We start from the raw sequence: 14,540 nt of genomic DNA on the forward strand, positions 1-14,540 counted from the left end.
TGCAGCACACAGTGTGCCTTTTCCACCGTGCAGCACACAGTGTGCCTTTTCCACCGTGCAGCACACAGTGTGTGATTTCCAGAGGACAACAGCATTCCATACAGCAAAGGAACTGGCTCCTTCCCTTCTCCCAGGTACCATCAGTGAGATATTTCTATGCCATTCCAAGTAACATGACACAACCGCGCATCCTACACTGGTCTCCCTCCCTCAGCATATCCTTCCGCATGGTGCATATCCTCTTACAGCCCAAAATGCTCAGTGTCTCACGGTTCATCGCTCCCAGCCAGAGCACAGCACAACTCAAAGCAAAAGCTTACCTCCTTCATTCACTGACATATCCCTGACACACATAATTGCACCTGATAGAACATTTTCAATCGATATTTAATAGATGCACAAACAAAGCCAAGAATCAGTAAGTTACAATATGAATTAGAAAAGAAGTTGATGACCAATGTGTGATAGAGACGCAAGGAAAGTCACGCTAAGTCTGGTTTCTACACAGGAAGAAATCTTGCCCTGAAGACATTTTTACTCTAACTTTTTGCAGTGCCAAAGCCCACTCAACAGAATTTACCATTTTCACTATTTTCTCAAGTACCATTCTATGGTATCAGGCTTATTTATGTTGTCTACCAGCATATGGCCATGTGGACATTTTACTTCCTGCCTCTGACGATTTGATTGCTCTGGCTGCTTCACAGGACTAGATTCACAGCGCTTGCCTGCCAGTGGCTGGCTTACTCCACGCAGTCTAGTGTGCTAGAGTGTCATCCTTGCCATAGCGTGTTCCTGAATTCCCTGTCAAGGGAACAGCCTTGCTGCACCTCTGCTGCATTCTGCTTGTCTGGTTGTCTTCTGGTGAGCCCCTGATATCTGCACTTAGCGTCTCTCATGTGGCCAGTACTGGTGTAAAATAATCTCTTCAAGACACTATTTTTCATTTTTGGGGTACACCCAATGTAGAATTGCCATCTCAGATAATTCTATTTTTAATTTTGGGGGACTGTCTGTGAGGTCTTTACACATACATACAAAGGCAAGTTCACCAACTCATGTATGTACCCACAGATTACACAGATTTTAGATATTTAATATGTTACTCTTTTTTACAATGTGTTTAAGTCAACACCAGGCAGGCGCTCATTCCTTCTGTCTGTCATGGACGGGTGAAGCGTGTGCATCTCCTGCACTGCTCTGACTCACTTTCCATTCATATGGAGTGGAACAAAGACTGTCAAAACAGAGGGGGAAGGAGACTCGTAGACGTCCCATGGAACCAAAGGAAGACAGAGAGGTGACTGGATGTCAGTCCTTCTTAAGTATGGGGAAAGCTGAGATGATGCAGCCACCATGAGGGAGAATATTTTTCAACCATAAATACTTGTGCTCTGACAGGAACTTGGCCAGTTTAGGAAATGCTTGGGGAATAAGTTAGGCTTAAAAAAATAGTCACCAGCGGTAACAATGTGAATTTTTTTCACTATATAGAGAATCACGAATTGTTTTCTTCTTAGTTTCTCTGTTACTACTGTGTTCGTACATTACTGTCATGGCTGAGAAAAGCCTTTTGTGACTTGACTGATTTCTACTTTCTGTACTCCATCTGTATGCTCTAAGTCCCAGTAGGGACAGACTCCAAGAAAACAACCCCTCATCCTGCCGTCCAACTTCCAACAAGCTTTTTATCCATCTTTTGAAGCCAATTTGTCCCATGGCTGCCCTTAAGGACTAACTAGATGCTACCCTGGAAAAGCTTGTAGCTACCAAAGGTGCTCAGAGTTCAAGGGGCTTCCTTTCTGGGGAAGAAATAAATGTCTAAACAAAACATTTTTTTCAGTGTTTTCTCCATAACAACCTAAAAATTGGGGCTCAAGAAGACATGACTTTGCTTTAAATTAAGGGATGTATTCTGTGTCGCTACAAAGGTTGTCTCCTCAAGCCCGGTTCACACTGGTCCTCTTCTTTTTTTTTTTTTTTTTCCAAGCCAAACTGTATCCAGCTTTATTAAAGACACTTTCCATAAAAAATCATGGTTTTCCAGGCAGAACATGGGCAGACAATCAGTAACAGTATACAAGAACTTCCAAACTCCCTTCTTGTATCGACTACCAAAATCAGAAAGCCACTATAAAACCCGGTGATTCTTCATTGGATGCTCTGCAAAGGGGGAGGAGTTTAGAGTGAGGGCTGACATTTCACATCGAGGATGTTGTTTCACAACTCTTCACAAGCCGACCCTGACTTTCTTAACCCATCCTCCTGAAGCAGCTCACTGCAGGCAAGAGGGGATGTGGAAAGCACGCCCATTGCTTCGGTTGAACGTCTGACCACCTGACAGTCTTGAACTGCCTCTATCATGTTCAGACCTTAAAACCCAACTTCCCTCAGCTCAGACAGGCCGAGGGAGGAAGGGAGGCACATGTTCTCTCCCTCGAAGTAACTACCTTCTTCCTCCTGCTATCTGTGTTCTCTGGCATTTATCGCCCGTATCTCACACTTTAGCAGTCAGTTATATGCCCTATAAAGTTATTCTCCTTAAATGTAAATTTTATGTCTCCCAAAGAGACCATAACCTCCTAGGGGTCAGGAACCAAATCTTACAGAATCACAGAATTAGAAAAGTAATAGTTTGTAAAATTCTCTTTAAAAGAGAGACAGAGAGACTAAACTCTTTTCAGAAGAAACCTAATTTGTAATCAGAACCTCTCTGACTAAAACTTTAATCTCTCAAGGTCCAAAAAAAGGAAAGGAAAACTATATATTGCCTTGGCACAATTTATCAGTGAACAACTGGAAGGAGCTACACGAAGCTGTTTCCTGATTGTGACTTAAAGGCCACTTCACCAAGGAAACCCTCTAGGTCTTTTGTGCCTTCCTCAGTATCTCTCTTTGTCTTAACCCTGGTGCAGAAAAGCCTGGGCAAACCTTCTGGTTTAGGAAACTACACCAGAATAACTTGTATCTACAAAGCGGTAGGACCTGATGTCAGGTGTCGGGTACCTAAGGAGGACGGCAGCATCTGTAGTGAGTTAGATGTTTGCTGCATTCTGGAATTCCCGTTGGAGGTGAGGCCTCTGGGAGGTTATTCCATCACCAGGGCCTTTACAAAGCATCTTCACCCCTCACCCTGTGTAAGGAGTGGGTGAAGAATATGCCCTCTCTAGGCATAAAATCGGCAGTCACTTTTGATGTGGGAGTCCCCTCTGTGTTCTGTAATTACCATTAACGAATAAAGAAACTGCTTTGGCCTATTGATAGGGCAGAACTTAGGTGGGGAGGGGGGATGAAACTGAATGCTGGAAGGAGGAAGGGCGGAGTCAAGAGGGACGCCATGGATCTGCGGCCAGAGGCAGACATGCTGAATTTTACCTGGTAAGTCACTGCCACGTGGTGATACACAGATTAATAGAAATGGGTTAAATTAATATGAGTTAGCCAATAAGAAGCTAGAGCTAATGGGCCAAGCAGTGATTTAATTAATACAGTTTCTGTGTGGTTATTTTGGTTCTGGATGGCCGGGACAAGCAAGCAGACTCCTTCCTACTACAGATTGGCACCTACCATATGACTGAAGACAGAAGGAATGAACTCTATGGCAGCACATTCCAACCTGTGGGTTGTGACCCCACTGGGGGTGGTACAGCCCTCCCACAGGACTCAAATATTAAATATCCTGCATATCAGATATTTATAGTTCATATAAATATATCAGCAGCAGAACAACAGTTATAAAGCAGCAGTGAAATAATTTCATGGCTGAGGATCACCACAACATGAAGAACTGTGTTAAAAGGTTGTAGCATTAGGAAGGTTGAGAACCACTGCACTATCGAGTTAAAAACACTCAATTAAAAAAAAAGCTAATGAGATCATCATTGAGAGATTTGTCTGGGCAAACAATGTCATCTTTGTCAGTCTTTTTGTTTTCTAATGTTTTAATGGCATGTTTTCTGATATTATATTCTTGTCTTCGAAAAGTTTTAAAAAATATGGAGAAATAAGTGACTTTAATTCTTGTATGTAAAAAAGTTTTTTTCATATTATAATAAACATTTATTTGGTAAGTCATCTTACTGACTCAAAATCAAACAGTTTACTTCAGCAACAGAAAAAACAATTTCAATCAATCTCCCCCATCAAAATCCTGCTCCATAATTGAAGTTCAAAGCCCATGAATTACATCACTAAAGGGGTTGAGGGAGACACTAAACTTCCACAGGAAGACTGCATAAACTTGCCAGCTGTTAAGTACAAATTAGACAATATTCAAAGACCACACTCAAAAGTACAACCCAGTCCCCAAAACTACCTAAAAAACCTAAATTTAATAGGAAATTTATACTTAATAAATCTCAGAAAATTATCATTTCTAGTATGTAACAATACTAGTTACATTATATAAACTGACAAAATCCAAAGCCAGTAGGCAAGTTACCAGAATGGGTGTAAAAGTTTTTAAAGGCCATTTAGCATTGTTTTAAAACAAACAATCTGCAATGGAATCTTCAGAATTTTCTAGTATCTTGAATATCCCTGTTTTCTCTTTAATCTGTCTTGAGGCCTTCATTTGATCTATGAGATCACTTCAATCTAATAACAATTCTAGCCCTTCATCATGAAATACCCCCCATACTTGAAAGACCCCCGTGCCCACATACTATGTTAAACTCTGCTGAAAATTTAGCTGGGCCCCCGGGCTCAGCTGATGCTAAAACTGGATATCTATGGGTTGCAGACTCACTGACTAGGCTAAGGAAGAGAATACTCCACCCCCCAAGGCATTCTATCTAAATTGTCAACTTGCTGCGAAGTGCTATATCTAGCTTTGTGGGTTTTCGGGACTAAGGAGAGGGAATACTCCACCCCCCAAGATATCCTATCTAAACTGTCTACTCGCTGCAGGGTGTTTTTATCTGTCTTTATGGTATTTCAGGGAAATTCGAGAATAGATGTGGGGCCATTCCCCGGATGAGCTAAGCCCACCAATTTGAGAGCCAATGAAATGCTTGTGCTATACTACCCTCTTATGTAATCATTTTTCCCTCTAAATATGGCTGTTTGAATTTGCCTCAGGGTGCTCAGTTGGCGTAAGCTACTGTTGCACCCACAGATGCCTGTGTAATCAATAAAGACACCTCTTGCTGATTGCATCTGTTGGCCTGAATTATTGAGTCTGGGGGATTTCTCCCACTGCCCTTGAAAACGAGGGTCTTTCAATCACTAATGACCTTCTCTCTTGATCCTTTTACTTCCCTTTCATAATCTCTAGATTTTAATAACTCCATTAATTCTTTAGGATCTAAGAAATTCTTAGATTGACTTAACACAGATTGACCGCCTTTGAAATGATTTTTATGGATGATAAGCTTCTCCAGTTTTCTCTTAGCAGCTGCTCTTTCCATAATTTTCTGATTTGAAAAACATGTAGAAAGGAAGAGAAAATGTCAGCCAATCATTTGCTCTAATTTCCTACTTATGTTATCAACATTCCCAACTGTGTTTGTATCCATGTGCACACCTAAGTGTGTACAACTGTAATTTCTACTTGTTATTTCAATTATAAAGTAATATTCCTGCCTTTCATCTCATCACCCTATGTCATGTGAATCTTATGAAAGGGGCCCTCTCAATGTTAATTATATATTACATCCTATGATACGTATACAATGTAAACTAACCAAATCTCTACTGCTGAATACCTGCAGCGTCTCCAGTCTTTTCTTTCCTCCTAAACAATTAATGAAATGAGTGGCCACAAGGAAACTTTATGTCAGTAGCTGTGACAGGTCACCTCTCAGAGATGAGCTGCTATGAGTAAGTTGCTTCTGATACGCTCATCAGGTAACCCACAAGAAAGGTTGCAGCAATGTATGAAAATGCCTACTTTTGATCTATATAGAAATATATAATACCTCATTGTCCGCTATATTCAGCGAGTCCGGTTTTATCCCAGGCTTTTTCATACCCAGGTCAGCTGGTCTTGGTGAGTTCCCAATAGAACATCCCCATTGTCTCAGTGTGTGGGTGCACCCCTCACGGTCCTGAGTTCCTTGCTCATGCTCTCTCTACTGAGAACTAAAGAACAATGGCAATGGGTTTTTGATCCTACTGCACGTACTGGCTTTTTGGGAGCCTAGGCAGTTTGGATGCTCACCTTACTAGACCTGGATGGAGGTGGGAGGTCCTTGAACTTCCCACAGGGCAGGGAACCCTGATTGCTCTTTGGGCTTTCGAGGGAGGGGGACTTGATTGGGGGAGGGGAGGGGGAGGGAAATGGGAGGCGGTGGCGGGGAAGAGACAGAAATCTTTAATAAATAAATAAATAAAAAAAAAGAAATATATAATATGTCCATCTACAGATGGTCACACATCATTTTAAGAACATTGCTATTTTCATTATTTCAACCTTCAGAAATGTATTCAAAGTTTGAATATACTATAATACATGTTGCCAGTTGCCTATACAACTTTGGATCTACACACCCACACACTCACGAACATACAGAAACACATATGCACATTCTCTCTCTCTCTCTCTCTCTCTCTCTCTCTCTCTCTCTCTCTCTCTCACACACACACACACACACACACACACACTCTCTCTCTCTCTCTCTCTCTCTCTCTCTCTCTCTCTCTCTCTCTCTCACACACACACACACACACTACACAGAGAGAGAGATACACCACACATACATACTTGCTACTTACACACAAATTTTCTCCTTCCCTGACAACATAACACACAATGTTGATAGAAATCTGACAAAGTATACATAAGAAGCTGTTCCTTTCCCTAGGCTCAGAGAGGATAAATATTCTATTCAAAGAACCTCTCTTCACCTCTTCAAGATACATTTCATGAATGGGCACAACAAACTACTTTTAGTCAGTAGGGCACTGCAGTAAATCTATGGGAGTGGTGCTTCAGATGAAGACATTCTGAGTCCCAAGAAAAGACCGGAAGGAAGGAATTGGGCTTTCTTTTATGAGCTTGAGATGTGGTTGAGCTTGAAAAGGTTTTGATAACTTTAAAACTATGAGAAGAACATGATCGAGTTCCAAACTATCATGAAGGAAAAACAGAGTAAGAATCTAGAAGAATTGGTATGCTTAAGATGAAATGGAGCAGCTGAATTTGCTGAGAAGCCATGTCTCTGTGCTGGAAGCAAAGACCTGTATTTTGAGATCTATGTTTTGTTTACAGCCATCTTAAGTTACAACTAAGATATTCACCTTTGCAGGCAAGTTCTGGACCTAGGACATTAGCCTAGTGAGACCTTCGGGCACCAGGCTTTTAGAAAACATTAATATTTTCCTTTGTTAGTCAACAAGCACAGACCCTCAGTACTTACTTATTAGCTAGGGACGGCTCCAGGCCTGAATTCCAACAGACCTGACACATCTCCCCTCCCCCTTGCCCATTTGCTATATAACAGCTTCTGAGGATGTAATAAACGGTGGTTTTATCAGAAATACGGTCTTGCCATCATTTCTCGTGTCTCTTGAACTCTCCATTTCTCTCCCCTACGTTTATCAGGGACCACTGTTCCCAATCCACTGGCTGGGACGGATATCTTGGGGTTATGAGCCATATGAGAAAGTTTACCTCACAAGGCAGTTGAGCCACTGGCTGTTGTTCTGATTGTATTTTGCTTTTGATTTATTCAGTTATAATCACATGAACTCTCCCTCTTTTTCACACACACCATGATAACAGCGTCCTTCCAATTGTTTGACAACGAAATGTGGATACTGATAAAGAGGTAGATAATTTAATGTCTTTCAAATTCTCATAGTATGCAAGCGACATAAACAAATCATGGTACTAATGAGAATTTACCTACTCGATGGGATAGGGAGTGAACATTTTCAGTGAACCTGAAAGGAAAAGATACTTCATTACACTTTATAAAATGTTTAAGAAAAACCTTGTATCTGATCTGACTCCATCTCTCTATCTGTCCCCCTGAACACAGACACATACAACACACACACACACAGGCGCGCGCATACTTATCTTTAGAATGGAAATAAAGAATGTAAGATGGGAAGCTGGGTTGTTAGAGAGAAACACCTACTCACTGCATGACCCAGATGCTGATGTGGTAGGTCTGTAACCCAGCCTATACAATTCTTAAGTGCTTGGGCACCCTTAATCAAACCCCTTTATGAGACGCTTAATTGTCATCCTGAAAGAACAACTCCAACAAAAGCACGCACAGAAAAATTCACCAGCCATTATGATGAATTTGGGTCAAGGGCAACCTAGTACTTAATAGGTTTGTGCACAAACGCCCCAGGGGTGAGCTCCATCATTTGTCCCGGTTGCTCCACAGTGGCCCATGTGATTCAGCTCCTTCACAACACAGACTGGGAAGAAAAAATACTCCACTTAAAGCAACAAAGAAGCCCAACAGTGGCCATGTCCTTCAGAATGACTTCCATCATAAAAGTTCAAATTAAACATTCTCTTATGGCCTCCTCAACATGCATTTTTCCTAACTGAATTCATCTCAGCATGATATTAACACTGAATTTTCCAGTATTACCAATGTAGATGTAATAAAATAACCAAAGTTACTAGACTTTGCAATAATTTTTTGCCTACACAATCCCTCTTAAGAGAGACTGTAATATACTTTGCTCCTTTTTTGACTTCAACTTTGATCATTTGTGATGAGAAGAGATGCCCTGTCCAAAAATATATAAGTAATGCAGGTGCATAATAATAAATAATAAAGGTAAACAAAAAAGATGTATAATTTCTTCAATTTCCCTTGAGTGGTTCTGAGACCCAAGGTTTCTGTGGCAATGCTCTGGTCATTGTGGGCACTCCATACTTCTCTTGGGTCATGTCACCTCTAGAGGACTCCAAATACCCAAGGTGCTGGCACAGAATATTCAATCTACACAAGTAACATAGAAGTCATTGTGGAGATACCCAGCTTGTCCTACCAGGGCATTTATGGCCCAGCTCAAGATTCTGAGTGTTTGTCACTTAGGGGGATATCTCATAGCCCTCCTTTCCTGGGTCTTGCCCATTTCAAAGAAAGTACAGTCTTGGAAGGCAGGGCCTTTCTCTCTGAACAGTTTGAGTTTCTGCTTTCACTACCCTCCCAACTGCTTGTCTGCCACCACCATTTCAAGGTAATTCTTTTTTCAAGTATGATGTAGAAAATAATTATCTAGTCGTACTTTTTTCTCCACACATGTCAACTCCCTCTGTTCTCTGCGGAAGCAGTGACCCCCAACCTTGACGGCACACGTGGATATTTCACCAAAAGTGCAAAGGTCCCTTGACAACCTCAAACACAAAGAAATCCAAATTGCACAGGGCACAATTAACCCTCTTCCTAAAACATTTCAGGCATGTCTACCTGAGGTGAAGGTTGGCAATCTCCGTCCTAACCAGTTATGACTGGATTGCGACTTTGGTAGAGTCACATTCCTGCTTTGGGAAGGAGGAGTGGTGGGCAATAAGAGTCCCCTTATCTGTTTATATGGAGGAAAGGAAAAGCCAACAAATTAAAACAAACAGCAATTATCTTTTCAAAATCATCAGACCTTCTACGTGGGTATTTAAATACCCAAAAATTTAAGTCTTGTTGCAACTTTTCTTAGTCAATATTTGATAAATTATTGTCTATAGGCTTCTGACTCATTTCATCATTACAATTCCATCACCTCTTCTTAAATCAAAAACACAAGTAATCACTTCAATAACCTGCCCCCATGCTGACAGACAACTCACAATACAAATCACAAGCCTTCTGAAGCAAGCACATGCGTATCCTCGACAGCTATGGATAATTCACAGCATCATCCTATTCAGCTGCGGAATATTCTCTCTGCTTCACCCGGCCCATGATTCTACGTGGAAAAATACCAACACCTTATATTTGGAAATCCAGTGTATATCATCAACCTTTTGCTGAGACATAGTCTAGAAAACTGTCCTAAAATTCCTACTGTTCCTCACAAGGCATTTCAGGGCTTGCCAAACCTTGCTTCATTATAAGGTGCTTAATTCTAACTATTAATTTAATAGATTTTGATACCAGTCTTTAAGCTTCATTGGAATATTTCAAACATGCGCTTCTTTCAAGGGTTTTTCCGCACCAATATTAAGAAAAGAAAAATCTTTTCAGTGAGGTAATAAAAGTCACAAGGGGTGTTTGCTATCTCACTTTCTCTCTTTATGTCCTACCCTCATCGGAAGTTTTTGGCATAAACACAAATGTTTGCCCAGTCCTGTCAAGCACCTGTCCTACCGCCACATGCTTCTGCTGTAAATAACAAGAATCTCTTTAAAGCTTCCTGCGTCTCAAATGATAACATCTTAGCAACCAGCCAAAGCATGAGGAGTTTAGCTGGGGAGAAATGAAAGTCAGAAGCCAACAAATCCATCTGCCAACCATTTCAAAAATGGAGGGAGAACTCAGGAAAGAAAAGTCTCTCTCTGACACACGAAGCTAAATACCCCAATAACCTCCCTCAGCCTTTCAAGATTCATAAAGGGGCCACTAAGGAACTGCAGACGGGAGAGAAAGCGCTCCAGACTGACACAACTTTCAAGGCAAACACCTCCCCCTGTGTTAAAAGCCAAATGTGTTACAGTTCATTCTTCAAACGCCAGAGAAAATTGCTGAGGAGACTTATGTAGAATGCATAGTGTTAGACAGCCTTGAGTCTCCAGGAGCAAAAATTGAGCTACACTTTCAAGATCTAGATCACTTGTCTCAGTGTGAAACTCTGAGTGTGTTGTCGCTCAATAGGTAGGTAAAAAGGTCGGTGTTAGCCTCTACCTCCCAAATGCTAAGACTAGCAATGTGCTCCCCTAAACTTGGTTTTGCATAGTGCTTGTGACAGGGCCCCAGGTTCTATGCATGTCAGGGGAGCGCTCTACTAGCAGAGACCCAGGCCCATGCTTCTTTCAAATCTCAACAAGAAAAAAAAATGAATAAAAGCAAATGGACTCTGCTTTGTGTGTGTTTTCTGTTTGACTTCTCTTCTCCAGGACCAGCATGGCATCTCCTGTTCCAGGTACCCGCCTCTGAGAGGACTGTTGGCAGAAGCTATTCTGGGCAGGTGGTGTAGGACCCTTCTGTTATATTTGTTAAGGAGTAAAGATCAAACAGCGTTTAACATCCAAGAGTCATTACTCCCTCCTAGCTCCTGAAGATAGGCTGGTTTGACAAATGGAGTATTGTGGTGGTAAATAAATAAGATCTTTCTCAATGTGAAGTTGGTCCCTCATTAGCCATGAACTCTGTAAGTGCATGGACCATTTCTCCTAATCTAGGTGACTATATTTTCTAATTCACGACAGACAGTGATTGCATATTGACTTTGTCAGGCAATGAATGCATGAATCAACCAATCAGCTGAACAAATCACCAAATCTGTCGTATATACTTTAGACTCTCTAACTATTGGCTGCATGAAATTTTTCAGTACGTCTCCTGATGTCCCCATTCAATCTTAACTAAATGCCTAATGAGCGATGTCAGAGTCCTGCATGGAATACACAGAAAAGAAAGATAAACAGATATGGTTTTTAACACACTAGAAAACCAATAGTGAAGAGCAACAGTAAGTAACTGACCCAGGATGGAGACTACAGTGATCTTTGGAATCAGGACTGTCAATAACAAAAATGGTATGCAAACTCCTAGTATAACAACAGATGCATTTAAGCCCGGCAATTTCTCCAGTAAATTCTCATCTGGAAATGAGATGTGTGTGTGTGTGTGTGTGTGTGTGTGTGCGCGCGCGCGCGCGCATGTATCTATGGCAGAAATCTACCACACATCTTGTTTGTTACATCAGCCAGTCACTACTAAGGGAAGAAATCTGCCTTATCAATAAATAAATGTCAAATATTGGGTGGAGACAGGTTCCATCTTGAAGACTATATTTAGCCTCTTGCAAGGGAGCTCCCAGTGTTCAGGGGACATGGTTTACTGTGAAAGTATTTGTCAGAGGCCCCTGAATTAGACTAGAGAAGAAATAAGAACCAAAAGGATGTCTCTTGGCTCTCCCCTCCCACCTAAGCGTCCCATTATTACATCCTAAGTGATCCAGCCACCCTATGTGAACACGCCAGTTAATTCCAGTAGCTCCCTCTGGCTTGCAAAAATAAGAATAATTAGTGCTCTTTCTTGAAAATCAAGGGCCCTTTTCTAATGACTATCTGCTGGAGCCTCCCTCATATTACATAACACAATAAACTTAATCTTGAGGATGTGTTTTATTTTGCAGTTCTGAATCTTGAATGTAGGGCCTCACAGGCTAGTCAAGCCCTCTGCTGCTGATCGTTATACTATATCCTGCTTGCTTTCTAAACCATCTTCCCAATTACTTCCTTAACTGCTGTAGTAGAACTACTTAGAGAGAATCTCCGGAGCCAGGAGCAACTGTGTGAAGAATCAAGTACCAGTCAGTTTACGGCACCCATTAACAGGGTGACCAAATATTTCTGGTTCTCTACCAGAGGACACCACAGGGCTGAACGCCCGCTTCCCTGTGAGCTGAGATCAGTATTACCTCCGGGGGAGCATTTCATAGCTCCAGGGAACACCCCATTCCCCCTCCCCCATTCTCTTTCCTCCAGTTTTCATCACAGTGACTCTCCCATTGACTTGAACCCCAAAGCGATGCTAAGCAGAGCTCTCCTGTTGATCAGCAACGGATAAACAGGAGTGTGGGGTGAGGGTGACATTGTGAAATTTCTTGTGCTTAGGCCTATCTGTTACAGCACAATATCCGCTCCTGGCTGGTCTAAGTGCTGTAGTAACGATTTTCACATACATTAGACTTAGTAATCTTCATGAATTGTGAGATGTGAGCAAGATTTTACAGCTGAGGGTTTCTGAAGTGGGAAGGTCATCCATGGTCTATTACTTTAATATGTTCATTCATTCAGTAAGTACTGGCTGAACACCACTGTCCGTGTCGGGCAATGTTGTACGTGGTCAAGATAAAGGGGAAAGCCAAAAAAAAAATTTATATGAGAAACATATCCAATATGATGCTCTCATGCTCAGGGCACTGAATTCAGGTGTTATGATGGGGGGGGGGCAGGATTTACATTGCTCAGCGGAAGGCTCATTTCTAAGCTGAGATTTCAACAAGACCAAGCTCCCTGCACAGACCCAAGATGAAGATATTCCCAAGAAGATCCGAGAGGGGATGACAGCTCACAGGGAAACAAGCTCATTGGCAGAGAAGACAAGATGAAGGTAAACACCCTATAATGGTGGGAGGAAAGTGTTGTGCAATGAAGTTAGAGGCAGAAAGGATAAAATCGCCATCCTATGTTGAAATATAAAGATCAGATTGTATTTTCTGTGTACTAAGATATACTAGAGAGTTCTGGGTGCATTTGTAAAGTTTCCGTTTATTAAAATACTCTCTTGGGAGCTGGGGAGATTGCTCAGTGGTCAAAGAGTGCTTGCTGCTCTTCCAGAGGACCAGAGTTTGCTTCCTAGCACTCAAGACAAAATCAACTCACAAACATGTTTAACTCCAGCTCCAAGGTGTGGCAATGGGAGGTCCAATGCTCCTTCTGACCCCCCCCCCACGCATAAATGGCTTCTAGTGGAATAGTAGAGAAAGGCAATTCCACGTGCATGGTATAGCTACATAAGGAAGTGAACAGACCTGGGACGGGGCCGTGTATGTGTCTTAAGACAGAGCCAACAAGACTTGAGAGGGGAGACTGAAAGTACAGGTACAATCAGCCCTCCTCCCAGGGAGGAAAAGGAATCGGGCACAGCCCTCAGATGCTTGACTGTAAAAACTGGACAGATGAAACAGTTGCTGCCAGCTTTTAAAACACGGTAGAGATGAGACATGAAGAGCTTCACTGTACAAATATTAGGAGGACCTGACTCGGATGACAGATGGGATGTGTGATTCAGAAACTCGGGAGAAAGATAGGAGCTGGGAGTAGAATCTCAAAGACGCTGCGCTCAAGATCATAAAGTTGATGAAGGTATATACATGCACCATTGATACGGACACATACATGTACACACACATGCATATATGCATAAAAGAAATACAATAGAACTAGGTAAGTGACAATTAGGTGCCTCTCACACAGAGGCAGGTCCCCTGACCACAGAACTGCAGGCTGGCCAGTGTTTAGGAGAGAAAGAAGAGACGAAAAACTGACAATAAGAAAGCATTCACCAAATATTATTGAACTGGCTCCCAATGCCCAATCTCTGACCACTAAATGCACCTACCACCCTTCTCAATCTAATGATTATCTTTCCTGACATTTTCCTATATGTAGAAAAATAAACATTTCATTATGACAGCAAGAGAATAGTATGACACTTCCTATTTTTAGAACTACCATCTCTTGGTCCCTCAGTGTTACCATAGGCAACTGGGACTTCAATTTCAATGCACACACCCATTGATGAATGTTCACACATGCAGGCACAAATACTGGCTGTGGAAATCAATTATGCAGGTAAAATTGCATTCATTATTATTCTTTCTCAAAAGATGATATTGAAGTG

At 41.7% G+C, this 14,540-nt stretch overlaps 1 protein-coding gene across 1 annotated transcript in view; it reads right to left on the bottom strand.

Annotated features, from left to right (window-relative positions):
- LOC102002634 (protein kinase C-binding protein NELL1) overlaps positions 1-14,540 on the bottom strand; it is a gene marked incomplete at its 3' end in the record, with an annotated part of 791,170 nt that overhangs the window by 339,207 nt on the left and 437,423 nt on the right. The gene's annotated exons all lie outside the window — the stretch shown is intronic.

Source organism: Microtus ochrogaster, unplaced genomic scaffold (genome assembly GCF_000317375.1).
Source record: "Microtus ochrogaster isolate Prairie Vole_2 unplaced genomic scaffold, MicOch1.0 UNK76, whole genome shotgun sequence".
Taxonomy (NCBI): domain Eukaryota; kingdom Metazoa; phylum Chordata; class Mammalia; order Rodentia; family Cricetidae; genus Microtus; species Microtus ochrogaster.